We start from the raw sequence: 26,297 nt of genomic DNA on the forward strand, positions 1-26,297 counted from the left end.
CTAGACTTGTGGTGGTGATCAATTTGTAGTATATTCAGATGTCAAATTATGTCATACACCTGAAGTATATAACAAAAAAAGAAATATAGGTTTCTCTGGAAAGGACAAGGAGTAACGAGTTGAAGCCACACAGGTGATCTGAAGCTGCTCGTGAATCTCGTGAAGTCCGTGGTAGAAGGAAGGAATGACAAGGCTGTCCCTGAAGCTTAATGCCTGGGCATGGCAATGGCAGCGAAGGCCCCAGTGTGAGTGCTGCCCTTCCCTAGCAATGGAGGAAACACCAATCTCCTTGGACACACTCAGTGGCAACTCCCTAACAAGTCATTCCCACAGCTCTTACTATAGCACGATGGAATGACCTTCTTGTTGCACACACAGTCATGCTTCCAAGCATGGCCCAACCCTGCAGGCTGAGCAGCATCCACTTCTGTGTCAACCACCTCACAGACTAGAAGCTCCGACCTACCTCTCAACAACTAACTTTTTCGCTTTTTCTCAAGTGGGGGTAAAGCATCTTAAGCCACAAAGAACGCTGTTGATGCTGCATATACATGACTCAGGAAGGCCACTTACATGACTTCTGCATAAAGACTTTCTGGTAGAGTCTACACTGAGGAGCAGCCAGAGCCTTCTTTGACTTAAGAAAGGACACAGGAGTTTTAACCTTCCCCTGAAATAAAGGGTCTGACTCCATTTTTGATATCTGACTTTTCTCCCAATTTTATTGAGGTATAATCATTTACAAACTGCACATAATTAATGAATTAAGTGAGTTTGGATGTATGCATATACTCATTTTACCAGCACCACAATCCAGGTAATAAACACATCCAATACCTCAAAAAAAACACAAAAACCCCTACACAAGACAACTTTAAAACATGTATTTTCTAAATTATGAAAGGGGATGTTTACGTGAGAAATATCAAAGCTTGGAGAAAACATAAAGAATTCCAAGACTGGTAAAAATACTGTAGTTATAAACTGACTTCATTGTATAAAGCTGTCTCACTGTAGATGGTTTTAAAAAATGAAAGAAACCAATGTAGTAAAAGCTTATAAGAAAAGAAGGCTTCTGGAATAGTTCCATAACAGAAGATGGCTGGCTTTTGATGGGGACAGTGGGTGGCCTGGGGGTGGAAAAGGAACGAAAGGAAAAGAAAGATTCAAAAAGATTCCCTAGTCTAGAAAAAAATAACAGCGGTTCTCAAATCTGGTCTCAGAACAGCAGCATCACCTGAAAATGTGTTAGAAATGCAAATTATTGGGCGTTACTCCAAACTGCTGAATCAGAAAGTGTGCGGGTGTGGCCCAGCAAGCTACAGTTTAATAAGCCCACCAGCTGCTTCCAATGCAGGCTAACATGTGAGAACCACAGTCAAAAAGGCTTCACAGTATCACTGGTGGTAAGAGAGTGAGTCCCTCTCCAGGCAGCTAGGATGGTTAGTTCCACAAGTGAGTCTCTCTTTGAGTCAGCTTGTCTAATTTGGCTTGAAAATTTGATCCCGTTTCTGTTGCTGAGCAGTTACTTTCTGGTGGAGTTAGTAATCACTCTAATCTTTTGGCTTTCTCACCAAGCAGTATCTTATGGATGAAAGGAAACTGTGGATAAGACAATTAATTACCTATGTTCCACAAGAGAGCTAGTTTAAAGATCTTGTACTAACATAATACTAAAGGGAAATTTCTTTTTTTATATTTCAGTAAAAGATCTCTCTCCCTCAACTCCATTTGGGGTTTGATGGTCTAGTCATAAATGCTACTTAGCATTAAACATGCCATTTTTAGTTATTCAGCAAATGGCAAGCCAAAGCTAACAGATAACATGGTCTTCCAAATACAACCGAAAATAAAATACTGTCTCATGGTTTGGTTTGGTGGTTAATGGTAAGAGCTATTTCTTTTCTTGTAGGAGATTATATTTATACATTACATATTCCAAAACCTGAAACATGGCTGCCTAAGCTTTTTTGGTTTAATTTAATGTATGCACTAGCTCACACTGGGAAGCCTGAATATGTTTAGTATTTTCTGTTACTCACGATATGACACAACTTTCCAATTTTCCAACCTGGGGATGATTCAAGATCCACATTTAGCTGTAACATTTAAAAAAAATTCTCAGATGTCATTTAAGAAATTCATGAAAAGCAAAAAATGCTTAAAATCCCTGATGTATATTCTGGTTAGAGAAAATAAACAGTAGGCTTTGAAATAGTAGGTAATTTGTTTATTCTTAGAGTGTCATTGTCTAGACTGACAGTCTCAAAACTTCATTTCATAGAACTAATTACATGGCAGTATCTTGGGTTACTGAAATCTTTGGTTCTCCTCCCAGTTCAAATAAAAACAATTACAGACTGGTCTGTTGTTTAGTCGCTAAGTTGTGTCCGACTCTTTGCAGCCCCATGGACTGTAACCCGCCAGGCTCTTCTGTCCATGGGACTTCCCAGGCAAAAATACTGGAGTGGGTTGCCATTTCCTTCTCCAGCGATCTTTCTGACCCAGGGATCGAACCCATACCTCCTGCACTGTAGGTGGATTCTTTGCCATTAAGCCACGAGGAAAGCCCACAGACTACTTTAATTGCTACTAAAACATCTCTTTACCTAATAGTTGAATTATATTTTATTTTATTCTTGAAAAAATATATAATTGGAAAATAGCATGTTAAATTATCTGGCTTACAAAAAGTATATGTAAATTTTAGAGTATAAGAAAAATTATATTTATAAAAAACATCAAAATGCCCCCAAAAGATAATGTCAACATCAATGCAAAGACACACCTCATAAAAATGAACATTTCTATGTAAAATTACAAAATTTCTATGTAAAGTTATCTTGTAAGATAATTTTAAAACAAAAGCTTTAAGCACAACCATGTCTCCCCTAGGCTAAGATATCTGTAACTGCCAAATATAACCTTAAAAAGGGGGAATAATCACAAAAACAAGCTCTGAGATCTGTTAATATATAATTTAAGGCATTATTTCCCCCCAGTATAGTCTATAAAACACGAGTTCCATGGGATATTAATACATTTTACTAGAGAGGCTGCTTTCCCTGGTCTATGTGACATATTCAATTTGCAATACACTGACTTTTTTAAAAAAGGTAATCCCAGTACTTAGCAATATTTCTCAGTCTTTGCTTATGCTAATATGCATTATGAGCCTTTAAGACAGGGTACAGAAAACAGTTTCCCAAACATATTTGGAACTATTTTTCCTGGGAAATCTTTTAGAACTAATGATCTACAGAATATGCTGTGGAAATGCTACTCTGTGACATGAGGTTTCTAACATGATCATGAAAGTGTATATTAACACTTATACGCAGGGTAACTTTGGAGTTTAAAAGGATCCATATTAGTTCTTCAGGTCTAATCGCCATCTACGGTGTATGAATTCCTTTTCATTTACACCAAGTGATCTTTGACTAAGCCTCTCTACCAGTTCACCTTTTAAACAGAGTATCAGTGTAGAGCTTATTCTACATGAAAAGTTAGCTGCCTACAGTTTCTAGGGTTAACCCATCTGCACTTCAGTATCTTTCCTGTTCATAGAGATTAAGGAGGAAACAAGATATAAGAACTCAAAATAGAAAGAAAAACAAATGAGTACAATACAATGAACTTATTGTTCCTGCTATTTATTATTTACAAATATGCATGAAGTATTTGCACGACATATATTACAATGTTTATACTATATACATTTCAATAGAGCACATTACACTTTTAAAATTAAAAATTTACTTATTTTTAAAATAATACTTCAAGAACACTGCTCCCGCTATGAAATTCCATTCCCCAGAAATGGGCTCATCTGATTAGCACAACTGATCTGCCAGCTGGATGGATCTCAAGTAAAGTTCAAACTGGCATTTGGCAAAATATCCCTGTACCCAGCATTTTACATGGAATACAAATTAAAGATGCATTCCGGGATTGCCCTGAGAACTAAAAAATTGCATGGTAACATGAATATATTCAATAGATATCCTCTTTATGCTAATATATTATCCTCTTTATGCTAAATTTGCAAGATGAGCAGTTTAAATAATACTTCAAATTCTGTGCCTGAATTCTGCTTATATTCATTCTGTGTAAGTCTGTTGGTGTCTTAACACTGGATTAAGAAAGACTGCCATCTGGTAGTTATAGCAACCCTTTACTAACGTGATCGGAAGTCAAAGACCATGAGCCTCAAAGAAATGCAAACCAGGTTTATTACTATGAATATATCAAAATCTTAAAAAAAAAAAGGCATTGAATCAGGCCTTTCACTTAAAGAGAACACTGTGTGTGCTTGCACATTCATGCATTATATAATCGACCTACAAAAGTCAAGTTTTAAAAGGGGTTAAAAGGATGAATGATTGAATTAAATAAGCAATTAGGTCTACATTCCCTTCACCCACAAGGCTGCCACTGTCCTTTTTATAAAGCCTAGGGATGAGAGCCAAATTAGTCTGACTTGCTGGCCATTTAACTCTAACTTCCCTTAATCATGTGAGTGTTCTTGGGTACACATTTTTTCCTATCAATGGTGTTTCAGGTAAGCAACACTTCAGATGCAGAGTAAATAACAGTATAAAAACACTAATAATGTGAATACAGCACATGAGCCTATCCGAAGTGTTTTCAAACTCATCATGATCTTATTAAAACATGAAGGTAAAGTCAGAGAGGGAGAAAGACAATGATTATCTCAGACTCTAGTTTCCTAGGGTTACAAGGTTAGGGATGGTAGAGCTGGGAGAATTGAATCTACATCTCCTAGTTAGAAATTCCATTTTCTTTCTAGTATATCACAGTTTCTTCCCTGAAATAACAGTATTTTACATTTACATGGCTTCTAGTACTATAAATATAATGTGTATACATGAATAAAAGGGCTTTGCATTTTGAACTTGCCTAAACCTCCCTGTGGCCCACCTCCAGTCTAGTTTCACTCCTTGAACCTCTTTGATCTTCCTTTTCTCCCCTTATTTTTTCCAAAGTCACTACCACTTACTTGAGCCAAGTGAAGGCAGCAGAGTAAATGCCACATCCAGCCTTCCAGAGCATTCATGAATTATGACTACATCTACTCCAATTTACAGACAAACAGGCCAACACATGGACTATTTCTCTCTTGTTCTCAATTCTTCATGCAATAATGTCAAGGACACAGCCATTAAGAGATGACTGAGGATTATACAAGACTTATCCAGCTCAATATGCCATTATTTCATTTCAACCCCCTTTATTTAAAAAAAAACAAAAAAACCCTTTATTAAAAACAAAAACCCTTCCTTACATGGCCAGTCTCTGAAGTCTTAAGATTTGATAGCCCTGGAATTTAGAGAAATTCTCCTCTTGTGTCTCTTCCTGAAGGCATCTGAAACATTCTTTGTTGACTGATTTTCAACGTGGAAGGGATGCTCTTTCCCAGGAGGCCTCAAGATTATCTATCCTGCTCCACAGGCTATCAATAAACATAAGTCTCTGCATTAAAGTCTGGGCTACTGCTAGGTACTAGACAGGGAAGGAAGGCAACCTGGAGTGAAGAGCACTGAGGTCATTCACCAAGACAAAAGGAACCAAAGACCAGTCAACACTATTCGGCCAGAGACCCCTTTATATTGAGCATTCTTTTTCAGACTAAAGTACACACACACAGTTAATGGAAAACATGAGTAGAGCATAATAAAAGAGAAAGAACAATGGCTCTGGGATCAGAGAGATTTGGGACGGAATCTTGATTTTGCCACATAGCTGCCACTAGCTGACCCAGGGCAAAGAACAATGTACATGGATCTCTTGTCATTTGTAATATCGATCCTGAGAACTGATGGGAGGATTCAAGATTTTAAGTAAAGTACCTAGCACACTATGTGATAAATGGCAGGTACCCAATACATGGTACTTATAAATCTATCTTTTTAATCATCTAGCTTCAAGAAATTTCCTAAAGGAAATTAGTCCTGAATATTCATTGGAAGGACTGAAGCTGAAACTCCAATACTTTGGCCACCTGATGCAAAGAACTGACTCATTGGAAAAGACCCTGATGCTGGGAAAGACTGAAGGCAGGAGGAGAAGGGGATGACAGAGGATAGATGGTTAGATGGCATCACTGACTCAATGGACATGAGTCTAAGTAAACTCCGTTGAGTTGGTGATGGACAGAAAGGTTTGGCGTGCTGCCGTCCATAGGGTTGCAAAGAGTAGGACACGACTGAGCAACTGAACTGAACTGAGCTTCAAGAAGCTGGTCAGGAACTAGCAATCATTTGGAGTGGTGGGCAGAGTGGTGGGTAGAGAAGAAGTGGGGAGAGTGGCTGCTGGTGGGCAATGGCTCTTTGAACAGCACATAACAGGAAGCGGCCCAGCCAAGTCAGCTGGAAGAGCTGTCGCTGAGGCGTCCTGAGGGGGCATTTCCCTGAACCTCTGCAAGCTCCCAACAGTAAGAACACAATGTAAATTCTTTACAACAGCATTGTCCAATAGAAATAAAATGTGAGCCACAACTGCTTTTATATTCTTCAGCAGTCACATTAAAAATGTAAAAAGAACAGGCGTAATTAATTTTAACAATATATTTTATTTAACTCAATATATCAAAATATCATCATTTCAACATGTAATAAATATTAAAAATTGAGTTCCTTTACAGTCTTTTTCTTCTGCAAAGTCTCAGAAATCTAGCATGTATTTTCCACTTAACACTACATCTCAATTAAGTCTTAGTTACATTTCAAGCAGTCAGTAGCTATACACAGCAAGTGCCTGAGTTACTGGGCAGTGGGGTTCTATAATCCTGACCCCAAGCCTGGGCCCAGTCCAAAGACTCTGTCCTTTTAAAACTCATTATTCACCATCCCACTGTGTGCATGCATGCTAGGTCACCTCAGTCGTGACCAACTCTTTGCGATCCTATGGACTGTAACCTTCCAGGCTCCTCTGTCCATGGGATTCTTCAGGCAAGAATACTGGAGTGGGTTGCCACGCCTTCCTCCAGGGACTTCCTGGAGTCCCTTCCTGACCAAGGGACTGAACCCCCACCTCTTATGTCTCCTTTACTGGCAGGCAGGTTCTTTACATTAGTACCACCTGGGAAGCCCCACTATCCCACTAGGGACCTTGAAAGCCTTGTTATTAAAAAACCTCACTTTTAACACCTCTGGAAAAGCAGTGAACTAATCAGCTAACATTTCAACAGAGATTATCTGAGATAGGTTAGCACCTGGAAAGTCAAGAGGAAGAAAGCAAAAAAGGGGTGCTGAGAAGGGAATATTAAGGAAACCAAGGACATATTTTGCCCGGTTCACAGGTTAGCCTAGATTCAGGCCACTTAATACATCTCACAAATCTTTTCTAGGGCCAAGCCCTAGATTTATTACATCAAAAGCTCACACAATCAGGTATGACAAAGATCTATATAAGTATGTAACAAGTAACACCTGTAGGAAGCTGTAAGCAATGGATAGGGGAATGCCAATCACATCAATTAACACCATTTCTTGGTTCCCAATCAGCACAGTGTATTCCAGTCAGGTCAGTACCTTCAAAATTCCATAAACTTGAAAGAACTTTCAATAAGATGACCTCTGTACAGGGTCACTAGAATAATATAAAAGTCTGGACAATTTGAAAAGCTGGTAACTGTAAGAATCTCAGGTTATCCGTGTTAAGAATCCATGCATTTAGACAATTATGCCTTTGTTTGTTAAAGTTCAACTATAACTGTAAACAACTTTCAATCAGGTAAGAAAAGATGTCATGTGGTTTGCTCTTTCACAATTCAAAAAGTACTTTCAAAGTATGTAAAATACAACCAGATGCTATTGGCAAAGAACTGACTCTTTAGATGTGACCAATTTCCAAGAACATCACCAGCAATGTGGCCTACACATACAAAGCTTTGAAAAGTTCATATCTAATCTAATCATCTATTCAAAACACTCCACGCTTTCCCACATTTCAGTGGTATTTCAAATTTATAAATAAATTTCTCAAAATGCACAGAGAATCAGAAATATATGTATGATTGAAACCTCCCTCCTTCCAAATAGATTCAGAACATGCTACCCAGCTAATGACACTGAAAGCCCCCTTTCTATCTAAAAATACAAAATGATGGTAATGTCTGAGCAAGAACAACAGGTCACTTGCATTGTAACGTAAAGCTTAGTCACCAAGTGACAGCTTTCCTTTCATTTAGAAGAGATTTCCTTAGTTCCAGGTACTACACAAGTTTAAATCATCAGTATACTATTACACTAAAGACTAGCCTTCTGTAGATGCAAACGTATTTAAATTCCAAGTTGCAATAACCCTTGTGATAAAACTTTTAAAGAAACGGATAATGATGCATTTCTACCATATCTAGAAAAAGATAAAAAGAGGTATTTTAATAATTGAGATATTTCTCTTAAATAATTAGAAACAACTACAGGTGCTATTTTTACTGATTACTGAAATAAAATTGATACTATTCATTTCTATTTCAACAATGTGGAGTATGAACTATTTCATATTATTACTTTGTGAACCTTCCAGATAATGGTCCTAAATTAAAATCTCAATCACAATGCTTAGGGACTAGTTTGTTCTGAACAAACACTGAATCCTAGTCAGTTTAGTAAATGGATAGCTTTCTTGACTATATTACAACGTTTATTTTAGGTATACCTCCTCTTCCTTATTCCTCTCACAAGAAAGGATTTGAGCTTTTTTTTTTTTTTGTCCAACATCTTAGCGAGGCGGCAGTGGTTGCAGTTGCTCTCTGGCCTTCGCTATGCCACCCAAGGATGACAAGAAGAAGAAAGATGCCGGAAAGTCGGCCAAGAAAGACAAAGATCCAGTGAACAAATCTAGGGGCAAGGCCAAAAAGAAGAAGTGGTACAAAGGCAAAGTTCGGGACAGGCTCAGTAACCTAGTCTTATTTGACAAAGCAACATATGACAAACTCTGTAAAGAAGTTCCCAACCATGAGCTTATAACTCCAGCTGTTGTCTCTGAGAGATGGAAGATTCGTGGTTCCTGGCCAGAGCAGCCCTTCAGGAACTCCTTAGTAAAGGACTTATTCAACTGGTTTCAAAGCACAGAACTCAAGTGATTTACACCAGAAACACTAAGGGTGGAGATGCCCCAGCTGCTGGTGAAGATGCATGAACAGGTTCCACCAGCTGTACATTCTGAAAAATAAAACTTTATTAAATCAAAAAAAAAAAAAAAAAGAAAAGAAAGGATTTGGGAGTGGGAGACATAAGCAAGCAACAATCACTTAACACAAATTTACTTAGCAACTCATAGTTACACATTTCACATGTGTTACCTTGTTTAAACTCCATTGCAACTCAAGAGATGGGTATCTTTATCCTGATTTCACATATGAATAAAGTAAAAAGGCTCAGAGAAGTGAAGTAACTTGCTCAAGGACAGCAGGATTCTGTTCAATTTGTGCTACCTGGTGCTGACCCTTCATTTTGGATCCCAGCTCTCTTCACTTGCCCACAACCAACTGAACTTGCCCTCTGAAGCTCTCATGCAGTTACATTGACAGTTCTTTAGCAATACTAGTTTTTGGTTATCACATTATAAAAGCAAAAATGATCAAAACAAACATGATTGAGAACTTTTTGTTACAGATCATACACACAGATAGATGGCAAAACTTTAGCCCCTGTGGAATAAATTTCTAGTTGAAGAATCTGCAACACTGATGTGGGACAAAAGAGAAAGATGTTCTAGAGCCATGTTGTCCAATTTGGTAGCCAATAGCCACATGTGACCGCCAGTACCTGAAATGTGGCTAGTGTGAACTGAGAGGTACTACAGTGTAAAATCTACACAGGATTTCAAAGACTTGGTAGATAAAAAAAGAGCAAAATATTTCATTAATTTTTCACTGAATCAATACTTCAATGAATCAACATTTCATTAATACTGATTACATGTTGAAAGATATTTTTAAACTGTGTTCAATAAAATTCACACATGTTTCTTTGTAGTTTTTCCAACATGGATAGTAGAAAATTTTAAACTACACTTGTATTTTGAGGAAGGAAACAGCATTAGCCTAGGGCCTCCATATGAGGCTTCAAATCAAACTTTGTACAAAAGCCGTTCTTGAACAGAAGGCCCAAACTATTATGATTAAACTCTTAAAAGAAAAGGTAGTAGGCTATCAAAACACTTTGGGGAAACCTATATAATTAATTATTCTGATCATAAATGGTAAATAATTGTCAATTCTTATAGTAACAAACCAAACATGTAACTTTCTCATCCACGCTCCAAAAAAATCTAAAAAAAGCCATCATTCCAACTTCTGGTTTCATATACATCTGTGAACACATTTGTCTCTATTGCTTAAAAGACTTGTGCAAATATTAGGGTCTTCCCCCTGAATGATTATTCTAAGTACAGTAGACCACACAAGATACAGGAGTCAAAATACACCCACCTACAAGTCACTGCTTCCAATACATCCCTGACACCCTTTTGTATGCTTAATCATTTGGTTATTTCCCAGTAAAGGATCCAAGGAATTTCAGGTAATTGAAGTTTCTATTTAAAAGGCATTTTATCATCTATAGACCAAAATCTCAGGGAAAAGCACCAATAGAAGCTTTTTTTTTTTAAAAAAATCATAATTAAAAGAGACATGACATGGTTTTCATAATAACTGATCTATAAAGTTTGGGGGTTTTTTGGGCTGTGTGGCATGCAGGATATTAGTCTCCTGACCAGGGATGGAACCTGTGCCTGCAATGGAAGTGTGGAGTCTTAACCACTGGAGCACCAAGGAATTCCTAGGCCCATAGTTACCAGGAAACACTGCTAGCCCCCAAGTGGCTTAAATCAACTTAATGAAACACTGAACTCAAAGTTCTCCAGTAAGTATTTTGGTGCTGTTGTTTAGTTGCTAAGTCGTGTCAGACTCTTTGAGACCCTGAGAACTGCAGGCTCCCCTGGCCTTCACTGTCTCCCCAAGTTTGCTCAGATTCATGTCCAAGTACTTTGACTTTGTATCTGTTCCTTAAAATTGATTTAAAAATAGATCAAACTACATCTTTTACACTCACAGTAAAATCAAACGCGATTCTATTTTATTTATTCCCCCCACCATAAGAATGAATTTTTTCAGTTCCTCAGAAGGATGTATTATAGAAGGCCATACGAAGTATTTTGAAAAAAATCCAGTTATCTTTTTAAATTTTTAATTGAGGATAACTGCTTTACAATGTTGCGTTGGTTTCTGCCATAAAACACCACAATCAGCCGTAAGTGTGTGTGTGTGTGTGTGTGTGTGTACATATCACCTCCCTCCCGACCCATCCTAGGAGCCAGGCTGGGCTTCCTGTGTTATACTGCAGCTTCCCACCAGCTATTTTCACACACAGACCTGGTTATCCTAATGCCTACTAAAACTGCTGTCATGGAATTAAATCTCGTAGCAAAACACTGGGAAAAAAATCTGACAGAATCCATTCAAAGTCCTTGTATGATGCAACAGATGGTGATTAAAAACCTTACTTGATAGAGTTTAATCACAAAATTATACTATATCATTAACATTTCTAATATGTCCAATTTCTTCCTTCACTCTGCCTTACGTAAGGCACTATGCCTTATGTGCCACTTAATTGAAAATAATAGAAAATTGAGGCCAGAAGTTCTATAATCTATTTTACTCAAACGAATGACCTAAAACTTTTCCTTTTCATTGGAGGATGGAACTGTTTCTCATTTAAACATGTTCTTTTCCGAAAGAAAAAAAAGTCAAGGCAGCCAAATACATCTAGTTTAAATTTTCAATATAATGTTCCTAAACATGTCAGAAACATTTACCATGTACATGACTTGTTTCAGTGGGGAGCATGCTTAAACGGGAACAATATACAGAAGGTCAGCAAAGCTTTTTGTTACAATAACAAGAAAGTTCATGACAAAGCCCAGATTTTTAGAAAAAAGCTTTACAAAACACTCCCCAATTCATTGAGAGATTAAAACAAACAGAGACAGGTACCAACTCTTTCTTGAAAAGCAGCTTCAAATCCCTAAGAGACCAAGGTCTGCCATCCTAAGGCTAAGTGAATTCTGGTGAACTCCCTCACCCCAGAATTGCATGAATGGGTTAAGATGGCTGAGAATGTAACAAAGTAGAAAAAGCACTGGCCTGAGAGTCAGGGGTAACAGTTTTGAGTCTAGATCAGCCATTTTGAAGATGTCACTTCACTTAATCAAGCAAGGTCATTGATCCATAAAAATGCGAAGGTTTCCAAAATTCTATGAGTCTAGATTTCATCCTCCTCCTCAGTCTACCAAGCTCTGCTTCTCCAAATGTTAAAGCTAACAGAGAATTCACACTTTGACTAATAATAGAAGGTCTGAATGATTCAACAAAGGCAGAGTTTTAGCATCCAATGAAATGTGCAAACCTGTGCAGTCTCTGTATCTATTACTGGGAAACTTCCTTATTATTAGGTAATGGGGGCAGAGGTTGGCTAGCACCAGTTTGCTGATCTCTGCCTCTCCCATAATTAACAACCTCCCTCTCCCATCCAGTAACATATATAAGTTGCACAGCTGAGGGGTGAGGTCTCTTCTAATTATAATGAGGCTATATAATTCTTCACTTTGAAATATGTATTAAAGGCCACAGGTTCTGTGACCCTTGTCTCAATCTTCCAGGGTCCTGAATGTCAGTCATAATCTTTGATGCATAATACAGACCTGTATAGGGATTTCAAATTACAATCTTGATTAGAAATAGGAATAATAGATCTTTGTATCACCCAAAATTTTGATCTTAAAATAATTTTTTTGATCCAGGAATATAGGAGGGGAATGGGAAGTTATTGTTGAATGGGTATAGGATTTCAGAGTTACATGATGAAAAGAGCTCTGGAAATGGATGTTGGTGATGGTTACTCAACAGTATTACGAATGTATTTAATACCACTGAACTGTACACTTAAAAATGGTAAATTTTATATTGTGTATTTTACCACAATAAAAAGTACTGGAAGACAGCAGATACCCAGGACTCCAAGATGGCATCACTTGTATCAGTGAAGAAGAAACTCATGGATTTTAACGTTAAAACGGGAGCTGCCAATCTGGATATGAGGTAGGATTTTGCCCCTAAAGGCACTGCTGGAGTGTTTCAAAGAGGTTACTAGTGGTATGACAACAAGTATGTCTACGTGAAGAAAGGAAGCACTGCTGGGGTTTCTACCGTGCTGGCAGCTTACAAACTTTTCAACTACTACCTTTCTTAGAAGGATCTCAAACATGAGCAGCTAAGCAAGGACCACTGAAGAGGGCCCAGTGCAGGGACACACTCTGCTTCCCTGACCGTGACCTTTGCCCAACACTCCTCCTTGAGGAACATGATCACTGCTGAATATCCTAATTTGCAACAATGACCAATAAAAGATAACCAATACAAAAATGAAAAAAATACATTGGAAAACTTTTTTAAAGGACCCCTCCACATATACACAAATATGAGACTATTACAGTCTCTGCATAGGAATGATGTTCTATTAAATACCATCCAAAGAAGAAACCAAGTCCAGTATTGAAACGTTTTGAGTCAGGTAATCCCAAGGCTTGGGAGGAAAATCTTATGACTTGGTGGGTAGCCAAAGGCAGAATCAACAAAATAATGCCAAGTACTAAAAAATTAAAAGTCAAGCTTTAGAAGCAGTCCAGTCCAGCTGCCCTAACAGGGCAGATACACACGATGGGAAAGGCTGACCATTTTTTTCCCTCCCTACTTGAGGATGTTTTCCATGGGAGCACTTCTCAGCTGGAATTTGCTTTGCTAGCATGTATCATTTCATAAAAGTTACCTGTCACTGCCTAGCATAAAATATGAGTCAACAATGATTACAATGACCACCTTCCACTTTGCATAGCTTTGTCTGAAGGGGAGGGGAAGCTAGGAAAGCACACTCTTTAATTAAGAGACAATGAATCTAGAAAACACACCAAGGAAAAGAATAGGGCTGGCTATTTCCTCAGATTGTTTTGAGCCTAAAATTGTATTTTATGCAGCAATATTACACAGCATATTTATCTACCAGGTGTAGGCAGGCAAAGTCTTGATTCAGGAATTTAAAAATAAACACTGAAAAATATCTCTAGAATAATATAAAAGGAAGAGAGAGAGTAGAGTAGTTCGGGGATAGGGTGACAACTTACTTTTCACTGTACATTCTTATGTGTCTTTTGGATCTTGCTTCATGATCTCATATTTCATATTTAAAACAAGAACAAGAAAAGAATAATAAAACAAAACACAAAAACTTTCATTGTATTGTATGTCCATAAAGTATTTTTAATTTTATTGAGTTGCTTTTAAATAAGTTATTTTAAACATTTAACACTTAGAATCTTTAAGCACGAAAGCAAGTTATACACTACACTAATTCAGTAGTCAGTTCTGTCAAATTTGGTATTTTCTTCTACCCATTTATAAAATCACTGTGTCCTAATGTAACACCCTCTTTGCACATGTTTTACTAAAGGGAACTACAAACAAAAATAGTCAGTCGTGCCTGTAAATAAGCGATGAGAAACATCAGAGGAGCCAAATCTTAATTGTTTCACTAAGCAAAAATACAAAATAAAGTCTTACTGGATTGGATTTGCCACTACATTACACAGAAAAAACAAATGATTTTGTAAACTGCTTTTGACATTTCTAATTGTTTCTTACAGGTGTTTACCATGTGTTATTTTATAAGTTACAAGATAAACCACTAAATGAAATAAGGGGGAAATTCAAGATGGCACAATGACTTCCTGTAATGACAGCATAGAGTACTTGATATTGCAATGGCCAATACCACTTTCAGTCCTTTCTTTTTTATTATTCCACTACACAGAAGTATAAAATGAAACACAAAAGCACAGCACAGCAGTTTCATTTGGAAACAGAAATACTATTCTTTTGCCAAAATGATGATTATTCAACCATTTCCAAATGCACAAATGAAAACATTGCCGAAGACTGGAAAATTGACTAATCACTGACATGCACTAAAAATTAAAGAAGATTATGAAACAGTCACATTTCTAAAGTCTTTTACATATAGTAAGGAAAAGATACATTCAAGCCTTGCTAAATCTACCCAAATTCTAGTTTAACAGGTGTATTTTCCCTCTGTCATAAATCAGAGTATCAGAAATGGAGTAAAATACAACATTTAAATTTCTACACCTGGTGATCAAATGTTCCCTCAACATCTTCATTGTTCAACAAGTTGTATGGATTTCTGTGTCCAAAATGTCCCATTCCTCCCTTTCTATCTCAAAGCCATTACCTTAGTTCATCTGCTTATCTCTAAATGCCTTCTAACTTGTCTCTCTGCCAACACTCTTTATCACCCCATTCTTCACAACACCAAATCTCAGACACATCTGATTATGCCCCTCATTAGCTAAAATCTAAGTGCCACAGAATAAAACTTAAATTTCTTAAAAGAGCACCCAAGGCCTTCATGACCTAGTGCTCTCAACCTTATCTTTCCTGTTTTCTCTTCCATCACATCCATCCACAGACCCGCATGCCCGTTGCACAGCCTATTATTTCAGTCAGTAATTTACTCTCGTCTTCAACAATTAAGAGATCTTCTAAAGCTCAACTCAAATGTCATCTCCGCTGTGAATTACTGCTCTCCACTGGATAAACACTTCCCTTTTCTGTGCCCATCTGCACTTCCTGTAAAGTGTTGTGATAGCACTACTCTCAGGATGGTGTTGGAGTCAGTTACACAAGGATCTATTTTCCCCACTATAGCTCTTGTCTGGTTCACATATGCATTCCTTAAAATGCTGAAAACGTATCAAGCCACCAAAAATATTATTCTAATAAAGGAATATATGAATATATATATTGTTGCTTTTGTTCAGAACAAAGTCATTCGTGTGTGACTGTTTTGAGACATGGTTGTAGTCTGCCAGGCTACTCTATGGAATTTCCCAGGCAAGAACACTGGAGTGAGTTGCCATTTCCTTCTCCAGGGAGATCCCAACCTAGAAATCGAACCTGAGTCTCCTGCATTGGCAGGCAGATTCTTTACCACTGAGCCACCAGGAAAGGTCACGAAAATATATATGTGTATGTGTATGTTGCTAATAAAATTAGGGGGTGAATTTTATGGTATGTGAATTATATCTTAATTTTAAAAAAAACATTAGTGTGGGTGGTACATGAAAGTTAAAGAAGACAATCCTTTCATGTACTTCCTCAACAGGCAACTCTTTGATAGTAATAATATTTTTAAGAAGGTAAATATCATCTTGGGTTGGCTAAAAAAATTACTGGGAATTGAGTTCGCCATACTTTTTAATTATAGGTATGGAGAAAAAAATAAGCCATCTTACTGACTTAAGACCTAATAAAGTTATTTATAAATGAGTTCCTGCTTTATGAAGCCCACAAAACTGATTATTACAGAGCCTTCTTTTGCTTATCTAGGTCATCTCCATGAAACTGGGCATTTAAAAACATTTAGATTCATCCATGACTTGCCAAAGACAGGATCACAAACTGCTTCCTGATTTCTACCTGAATGATCTAAGGATCTTCACTTTGCCTTTTTAAGCAAACCAAGCTAAACCAAGTTTAGCATGATTAATTCCTGCTTCATCAACTGGGGAAACTAGTTCGATTTTGGAAGTAAGATCTATGTAAGTTTTTCTTCAGTTATTCTTGGGTACATATGAATGTGCACAAACACTTTTTTCCTGGTATCTTTCTTCAAAAATTGAGATATAATTCACACACCATAATATAAATTATTACTGCAAAAGGGACAATCTGTTGTTGTGCAGTCTGTAAGTCGTGTCCAACTCTTTGCAATCTCATTGACTGTAGCCTGCCAGGCTCCTCTGCCCATGGAATTCTCCAGGCAAAAATACTGGAGTGGGTTGCCATTTTCTCCTCCAGGGGATCTTCCAGACCCAGGGATCGAACCTGGGTCTCTTGAGTCTCCTGCATTGGCCAGGGAATTCTTTACTACTGAGCTACCTGGGAAGCCCCTCACACACCATAAACTTAACTATTTTTCAAACTGCACGATTCAGTGGTTTTTAGCATATTCACAATGTTGTGCAATCATCAACACTATCTGTTCTAGAACTTTTTCATCACCCCAAAGGGAAACCCAGTACCCATTAAGCAAATACTCCCTCTTTCCCTTATCCCCTTCCCCTGGCAACCACTAATCAATTTGCTTTCAGTCACCATGGATGTGCCTATTTTGCGCATTTCATACCAACTGGAACCATACAATATGTGGCATTTTTGTGTCTGGATTCTTTCACTTAGCATAACGTTTTCAAGGTTCACCCATGTAGTAGAAAGATTTCATTCCCTTTTATGACCAAATGATATTCCTTTGTGTGGATATACCATGTTTATTTAGCCATTAATCAGCTGACAGACATTTAGGCTGTTTCCACTTCTTGGCTATTATGAGTAATGCTGCCATGAACATCAGTGTACACGTTTTTGTGGGAACATGTGTTTTCAATTAAGTATATAATGTAGGAATAGAACCGCTGGGTCATAATGGAACATATATGTTACTATTTTTAACCATTAAACCATATTAACTTTTGGAGGAACAGTCAAACTGTTCATTTTACATTCACATACATGTTTCTAAGGGCAGTAACAACAGTTTTTATTTTCACATTTTGTTAAAAAGTAAATTGTTCTACCCTAGAGGAAAAGATTTCCTTTGGGATTCAGGGTCCTTAGAAGTTAAAGCAAATCCAAGATTTTACAAGACAGATTAAGATTAAACCCCTTCAAAGAACAAAGATGTATAGCGACACATCAAACCCTTACTACAGCAAAGTCTAGTCATCAAAGGGATTAAATATGCAAATATTTTAAATGAAAGAGGAAAATAATAAATCCCAATTTTATAGTCAGTCAGTCAGTAACTAGACACTGATCTCCACTCACAGAATCTTCTACTCCAACATCTCTCAGAGACATTTCAAACTTACTATGTCTCAAACTGAATTTCTACTCTTTTCTACTCCCCAAATTATTCCTCCTGGCCAAAATTACTCCTCCTGCAAACTTCTACCCACACCCCAAACCTTGGTGCCGTTTGACTCCTTTCTCTCACGTATATACTATACTCACATATATACTATACTCCACACTCTAGTCAGTAAATCCTATTGGTTCTATTGTCTGAACACTACATTCAGAATCCACTCAAATCTCACCACCTCTACCAGAGCAATCTCTCACCAAGATTACTGTACCACCATGATCGAGTGTCAAAACACAACCAAAATAATCCTTGCAAAATATATGTCAGATTATGTCCCACTTCTAAGAGTCATCAGTGGCTTCCCAACATCCATCCCCCATTTTGTTTCACCCATACCAGACACCCTTGGGCCTCAAGGCGTTTGCTTGGCATTCCCTCTGCCTGCCATGACCTCCCCCTTGGTATCACACACAGTCCTCTTGGTACTCAAGGGGGACTTGTTCCAGGATCCTACTGATACCAAAATCTGTGGATGCTCAAGACCTTTATATAAAATGGCTTAATATTTGCATATAGCCCTGCACATCTTCCTATACACTTTAAATCATCTCTAGATTACTTATACTGCCTAATCCAATGTAAATACTATGTAAAGAGTTATAAACACTATGTAAATGATATGCAAATAGGCTCTGAAAGTGAAAGTGTTACTCGCTCAGTCCTGTCTGACTCTCTGCAACTCCCTGAACTATACCCACAAGGCCCCTCTGTCCATGGGATTCTCCAGGCAAGAATCCTGGAGTGGGTTGCCGTTTCCTTCTCCAGGGGATTTTCCTAACCCAGGGACTGAACCCAGGTCTCCTGCATTGCCATCCGAGATTCTTTACCATCTGTGCCACCAGGGAAGGCACCCCTGGCACACAGCAAATTCAAGTTTTGATTTCTGGAACTTTCTGGAATTGTTTTTCCCAAATATTTTTGGTCCATGGTTGATTTAATCTGCAGATGCAGAACCCACAGACAAAGTACTGATTGTATCCACTCCCTTACCTTCTTTAGGTCTTTGCATACATGTCAGCTTCTTAGTAAGGACTTCCTCTGGCCACTTAAATTTGTCATTGCCCCCAAACACTTCCTTTATCTCCCTTCCCCCGTCTATATTTCTCCAAAATATTTATATCAACACAATATATATTTTACTTATTTATTTTTCTTTACCCCCAAGAATATAAACTCCATTAGGGCAAGAGAGTTTATCTGTTTTGCTCACTGCTATATTCCCAGCACTTAGAAGAGGATCTAGCACATAGTAAGTGCTCAATAAATATTTGTTTAATGCATAAATGAACAAGCAAAAGGAAGCATAAAGCTGCTCAGAAAAGCTAAAGAAAGGTCAGAGAAATCTTTATGAGGAACTAATATACCAAAATATAATAAAGTTGTGATGTGAAAGGAAAGTACATTTCTAAAAAAAAGGTTCCATGTTTCTAGTTGAAACAAAAGTTCAATGTTTCCTAAAGCCTAGTTGGCTTTAGGAAAAGTTACTATCCTTGCCTATTTCATTGTTTTCAAAGAGGATCTATCCACTGTCCATTGCCAAGGGCCCTTAGCTTCTGAAGAACTGAAAGAAACTCTGGGAATGGACAAGTTCCTAGAATGATGATGTCCTTTTCTCAGCTACCACATACACAAAGAGACAAGGGGCTGTCTTAGCCATCTATCAGACCTAGTCCCAGGACCTTCACAGCCTTCTATCAGACCTAGTCCCAGGACCTTCACACAGTACAATCATATGTTTCTCAGCCACCTTTCAACTAAAACCACTAATTGGTAAACTCACCTTTCTAAGAACTACAATCACAGCCTCTTCAAACTAAAATGGATCTAAAATGATCTCAACCCCTCACATATTTTATTTAAAAAACTACAGTGAAAAAGGAACAGGGACTTGCTCAAAATAACTTGAATAGTTAATTATACTAATATTTTTCGAATAGTAAGTGATAAATGTTACCAAACCTAAGAGAATTCAGACAATTGGGACAAATTTTCTAGTATCCAAAACAAGATAGTCACAAAAATTAAGTCAAAATTATTATATCTCATAGTATCAGCAACACCATCTATCCACATGTTAGATCCAAAAGTTATAACAGAGCCATCAGCAAAACTATACTCCAGTATTCAGCAAACAAACTAAACGATGGATGAATTTAGATTTAAGAAAAATATACACCTTTTCCCCAAAGGAGGCTTTCATTGTCCAGTGTTGGGAATGATGAGGACTTCTAAAGTCTTTTTGCAAGTACCAACTTTCCTAAGCATTACTGGCTTCAAATAGCAGTATAAACATGTTTCTACGAATCAATCATTTTCACATGAGGTCCAGAGGGGACAATTTTTAAAAGGTACATGATTTTCACCACGCCTACCACCCTTTCCTCCTTGCCCTGCAATATTCTAACACACTTCCTCGGCAGTGTGTCCTTGGCACTGTTTCTCATAGAGTATGTGATAGCCTTCACGTGCCTTACAGTGAGACGAGATTGTGAACCATGATTATAAACTATCTCCAGCATGCTACAGGAAAAAGGATTACTATTTTTTAAAATATTTATTTATTTGGCTGCACCGGGTCTTAGTTGCCACATGCGGGATCTTAGTTATAGCATGTGGGATCCAGTTCCCTGACCAGGGATCAAACCTAGGCTCCCTCCTTTGGGAGCATGGAATCTTAGCCACTGGACCACCAGGGAAGTCCCAAAGGATTACTCTTTTCATGGTCAGAAATTTCTTGCCAAAACCCTTTCCATGGTCTGCATCTAGTGAAACTCTACCATGCCTTTAAAGGACCACCCCTATTCTTCTTTCCTGGGGACCTTTTTCTGACTGTTCTATCCATGGTGCTCTTTTCTTGATCAGATGACCTATAGCATTTGTTATCTGTACCTGTAGCATTCATCATACACTGGCAAGTAACATCTTTTGTATAGTCATCTTAGTTGTTGCTGGCTTTTTTTTAATGCTTGACTGGATAGACAGTCAGAATCTCAAAGAGTTACATAATTGATATTCCTAAGGGGATTTTCCAGACAATAAAGCGTAATGTTTCTACATATGAAGGAAAAAGTCAGAAATTCTAAAAGAGCAATTGGGTTTTAGAATACACAGCACAACCATGACTGAACTGTAATTTCAGAAGCTTTGTATTATACCAAAATAATTATTTCCATGCTTTTAAAGTAATAAGGATGCCTTTTAAGGTCAAAACATATTTTAAGGTTAAAATATATGTTGTGTACCAAAAACATACTCAGTATTAGTCAGGTGTAAAATATCTTTTAACAGAGAACACATGCATTCAAAAGTCTAACTACACAAAGGTATGTTAAGATGGTACTTATCTGGTCTAGAGAGCTTACCTGATGTGCACAAGAAGTTGAGGTTACCCCAGGACCTCAGACTGCACATGGTTGAACTTCACTGTGCTGTGGACATGCAATATTACTGCCATATCAAAAAGTACTACAACCTAAAACTATTTAGGAGCAAGCAAAACACAGCTTGCACAAAACACAGAAGCTGAAACTCTATAATACTCTGGCCACCTGATGCAAAGAACTAACTCATTTGAAAAGACTCTGATGCTGGGAAAGACTGAAGGCAGGAGGAGAAGGGGATGACAGAGGATGAAATGGTTGGATGGCATCAATGGACAGGAGTTTGAGTAGGTTCCAGGAGTTGGTGATGGACAGGGAAGCCTGGCATGCTGCAGTCCATGGGGTCGCAAAGAGTCGGACACAACTGAGTGACTGAACTGAAATACAGAAAGACTAACAAATCCCTACCTATACCCATCCTACTCCCTCTCCCAAATCAAACGTAAAATCCTTCATTAACTCAACCTTTCTCTCCGAGCAGCAGCAGATTTTAAGCAATGTGAAACAATTCACTTCAATGCTTCAACAATGAACTTTTCTTGTGGTTTTAAGTTAATATTATAGCAAAAGGAACAAAGAAATGAATATTATAGACAAGCCAAATATTTGAAAGTCCATCTCTCATGTATTTCCTGATTCTACTGAAATCTCAATCCTACTTAACCATTTTATCACCTTCTTCAAACAAACAAGCAAAAACCACCAATATTTTCCAGCAAAGGTAGAAATACCATTGTGATCTCAGTTCTAGTCTTTTGTGCAGTTACCAATAAGAATGAGCTTAAATAAAGAGCAGGTGAGCAGAGTGTTTAAAGGAATTAGCCCTGGGCTCAAGTCTTGGTTCTGTCACTCATTAACTGTATGATCTTGAGCAAGTTACTTAACTAAACTTCAGATAATTTATGTAAAGTGCTTAACAGGATCCTTGGCAGGTTTTAAGGCTGAGAAAAGTGGTTACTGATTAAGTAATTATATATAATAGATACAAAACAAAGATATCCTTCTTACCATAACAATTTCAAAGCTTCCTTTCAATTCCCTCTTGTCTGGCTCTGACAGGTCTGTCCCAGGTATCATAAACCTCCACTCCTGACCCATACCTGGTTCTACTACCTCCAGTTCTACCCTTGGCTATGACCATAAGCAGTTTCTGGAAGTGAAGGAACACATGACAAAAAACAAAGCAGGAGGCCACTTGAGTAAGCCAAAACAGCAACAAAATCCACTTCAAAACACAGAATTCACTCAAGCAGGAATCTGCCTTAGAACCAGAGACAAAGAAAAAGGCAAGAGAGAAAAACTAACCAAATTACTCAAATACTTCTAAAACCCTTACCTCCAGTTAAACAAATGACTGAAGGTTTGAAGTCCAAATTTTAAACAGCAGCATTATTGTCTGCAGGAGCCATCAATACCCAGTGCTACTAATGAAACATGCCTCACTAAAACAATTCTTTACCATTTTTAATTTAACAATGATTTAACCGTTGCTAGACTATTTTTTAAGATGACGTCCCAGCAACTTTTTCAAGTTTCTCCTTTCCCCATGCATTTCAACAGGCAGTGAATTAGTTCTTCATCATGTGTTCCGGCCTCCTGCTGGCAAGCATAATTAAAATTAAGCAAACAATAATTCCACTTGGTGTTAAGATCCTGTCAAATTCTTTGATGAAGCTGAGTCTGGTTTCTCCAGAAGCCAGTTGAAAGTTCTGCAACAAAAACTTGGGGTTGCTCAACTTGATGCTGGTCATTCATTCAGTAGATGGCACTCTTCCCTTTGAGCCCAAATTACACACGTGCCAAGAAGCATGTTCTATAACATTCAGGTGTGATACAAAGCAGGGATTCTCTCTTCAAAGCTCGTAACTGGCCGTCACAATCCCTCCAGAAACTCATTCATCAAAAGTTGATGGTCCAATCAGACACTTTTAAAGAGCCCAGGGAAATTCAGATTACAAAACATCAAACACAATATTAATAAAATCACCTAACAAGTGATTACCAAGTAATCAGCTTCTCAGAGCCTTTTCTATACTTTTTTATTCAGGCATAAAATGTTCCTTCCCTAATACAGAGGTAACGGCCTTTCAGTGGCTACAGATCAAATCTTGTCTATCAAATCTCATTAAGGTATTCAAGACAGCACAGTGTTTGGAAAACTGTGATTGTGTCATTATCAACATTCACTAAGACTAATGAAAGATGTATTACTTTCATATTACTTTCAACATTTTTGGTTTAAAAAATTCATATAATTTTTGATACCCACTTAAAAACAAGCAAACATCCTAATACAAAATTACTGTACATCTAATTTTCCAAAAAACAAATACATATTTCTGATTCATTAATCTGTCTTTTACTTTAATACATATCAGTTCCCAATTATTAATGATAAGTAAGGTTTCCCACACTTCTGCTTCAGACTTTTTTTTTTTTTAATTAAAAAGCATACAGTTGCGGACAGAAACAGAAGGAAATTCTTTTTAGTGTAACCTACAGATGAAAGCCAAACGTTTCAGCAATCATCTTAAAAATTCCACCTTTTCTAGTTGAGCTAAAACTCAGTCCTGGAAGAAAAAAAAAGAAGTCAAAGGAGAAAGGCAAGGTAAAAGTAACATGGTTTTAAAATTTTAAAAAGGAAAAAAAAAAGCACTGGGAGTGGGGATAAGAAATAGGGAAAACATATCAATTTCATCCTTCCCCCTGTCCACTTTCACCCTATGCATCTAAGCTCATTCACAGCTCCACTTGAGCTCTGACCATCATCACCCTTCCCTAAACACTTCCTCAGATAATAAAAGGCTGACCTTACAGAATCTTTTCCTTATGTACTAATAAGACAAAGGAGATTAGAAGTAACAATGCAGCTAACAGTTGCTGGCTCTAATTTCTGAAGGATTAAAAAAGGGATCCCCGGGGAGGCCTTGATCCCAAAATATACTTCTTTAGATGTACCAAATAAGCCTAATTACCTTCTCCATGAGAATACTGAGGAAACCTATCTCTTTGCCGTGGCATGGAGTCATTCCAGCGGATCAAAAGATGACAGGACAAGAATATTGTATGGAAAAGAGAAAGGAAATGCTGTTTTCGCACAGGATGAGCTGAGCCATTGTGGAAGAACTTCACAGAAACACTGCTGACAGTGACAAATTAAAGGCACAGACTAAGTCCCCAAGATACTGATAAAACTCAGCACTGCTCCAACCTGACTGCTTTCTACATTGTTGAAATTCCAGTTCCCCTAGCAAACAACCAATAGCCCTGGGAGCTGAATTAAACAGGCTCCTGAACTCACACCTGCACTGTCCTTTCCTCTTCCATCCGAAGTAAGCACTTCTTTGGTGGGGGATAGGGGAGTGAAAAATTACAAGAACAAATTCAAAGAGGTATGAGAATTAGCAAAAGGAATAAAGCAAGAATTCCATGTATGTTACTTAGAGTTAAGTTTTTATATTACTTCCCTTAATGAACATTGTGAGCATTAAATTTTGAAAGTTGTTTTAATAACATATACAGTGTGCTTCTTGAAACACTGGTTTTAAGAATGTAAGTTGTTATTACTGCCCTTAAGTTTCCAAAAAGTGTTTCACCCCCTGGTTGGCTGGTTGTGGGAAGTTTTTTATCATATGGAGGTCAGTATGTCTACAGCAGAAAAAGTGAGCTTCATAACCCAATCTTCAAACTCTAGTCTAGTTTGAGTCAGTAGCAGTCTTAAATGCTAGTTAATGTACTGCTATATACCAATATCCTCAGATCCAGTTTCAGGCAATTTAAAACAAGAGGTTTCAAAGTTCATTTTATATCAGGGAGTCTTAACATTTCCAATTAAGCTTTAACTAAAACCAACTTTTAAAACAAGTAATTGTAAAGTATATACAGTGGTGAGACAGATCAGCCTGACATTAGGTAAAATCAACTTAGATCTCACCTCATAAAGATATAATTATATGTCAAAGACTAAACACACTGGAGAAGGAAATGGCAACCCACTCCAGTCTTCCTGCCTGGAGAATCCCATGGACAACGGAGCCTGGTGGGCTGCAGTCCACAGGGTCGCACAGAGTTGGACACGACTGAAGCGACTTAGCAAACATATTTTATAATAATAATTCAGCGCTGGCATAGTTAAAAACCAGTCTATACAATCTTCCTAGGAAGGAAATTTACAAAAACAAAAAGCCTTTAAACATCAAGCATGAATTTCATCCATTTTTATACTTTTTGGAGGTCATGCAACTAGTTTTTAAGTTATGCTAGACAATTATGAAAGCCACATTTATTCTTTAAGGTTTCTAGGATACTCTTTTTTAAATTGTTCCTTCAGTGTAGTAAGTCATGTCCTAGAAACCTGAAAGCTACTTTTCAAAGATACCCAACAAGAAAATAATTTAAAGAAAACAAAAGACTCTGATTCTCATTATCTATGCTGTCGTCTAAGACTTTACAGTAAGTTAAACGGTACTTTAATGTTCAAGTATGTTTTCAATTGTGTAATTAACTTACTTTTGAGCTTGATTTTGTGATTAGTCCACATATAAGAGATCAACATTAAAATACACATGAAACAAAAAACCCACACACGTCTTTTTCTCTAATACTTTAACACTTTCAGTTAATTTCAGTTAAAACTGTTCTATGCATGCAGTTAATATTCAAATAATCACTACATGAATGCCAGGTGAATCATTTTGTAATTAACCTGAAAGGAAGAGCATCCTCCATGTATGGTTACACATGTGTGTCCATAACTAGCTACTGCTAGGAAAAAAAAAAAAAAAAACAACTAATCAAATTCATCTAACATATTAGACATAAGGGATATACA

General features: G+C 37.5%; 1 protein-coding gene and 1 pseudogene across 8 annotated transcripts in view; one reads left to right on the forward strand and one right to left on the reverse strand.

Moving 5' to 3' along the window:
• The window catches only part of ADD3 (adducin 3), a 133,070-nt gene that overhangs the window by 100,638 nt on the left and 6,135 nt on the right, over positions 1-26,297 (reverse strand). The gene's annotated exons all lie outside the window — the stretch shown is intronic.
• On the forward strand, positions 8,728-9,239 carry LOC122445927 (annotated as a pseudogene).

This window comes from Cervus canadensis, chromosome 8 (assembly GCF_019320065.1).
Source record: "Cervus canadensis isolate Bull #8, Minnesota chromosome 8, ASM1932006v1, whole genome shotgun sequence".
NCBI lineage: Eukaryota > Metazoa > Chordata > Mammalia > Artiodactyla > Cervidae > Cervus > Cervus canadensis.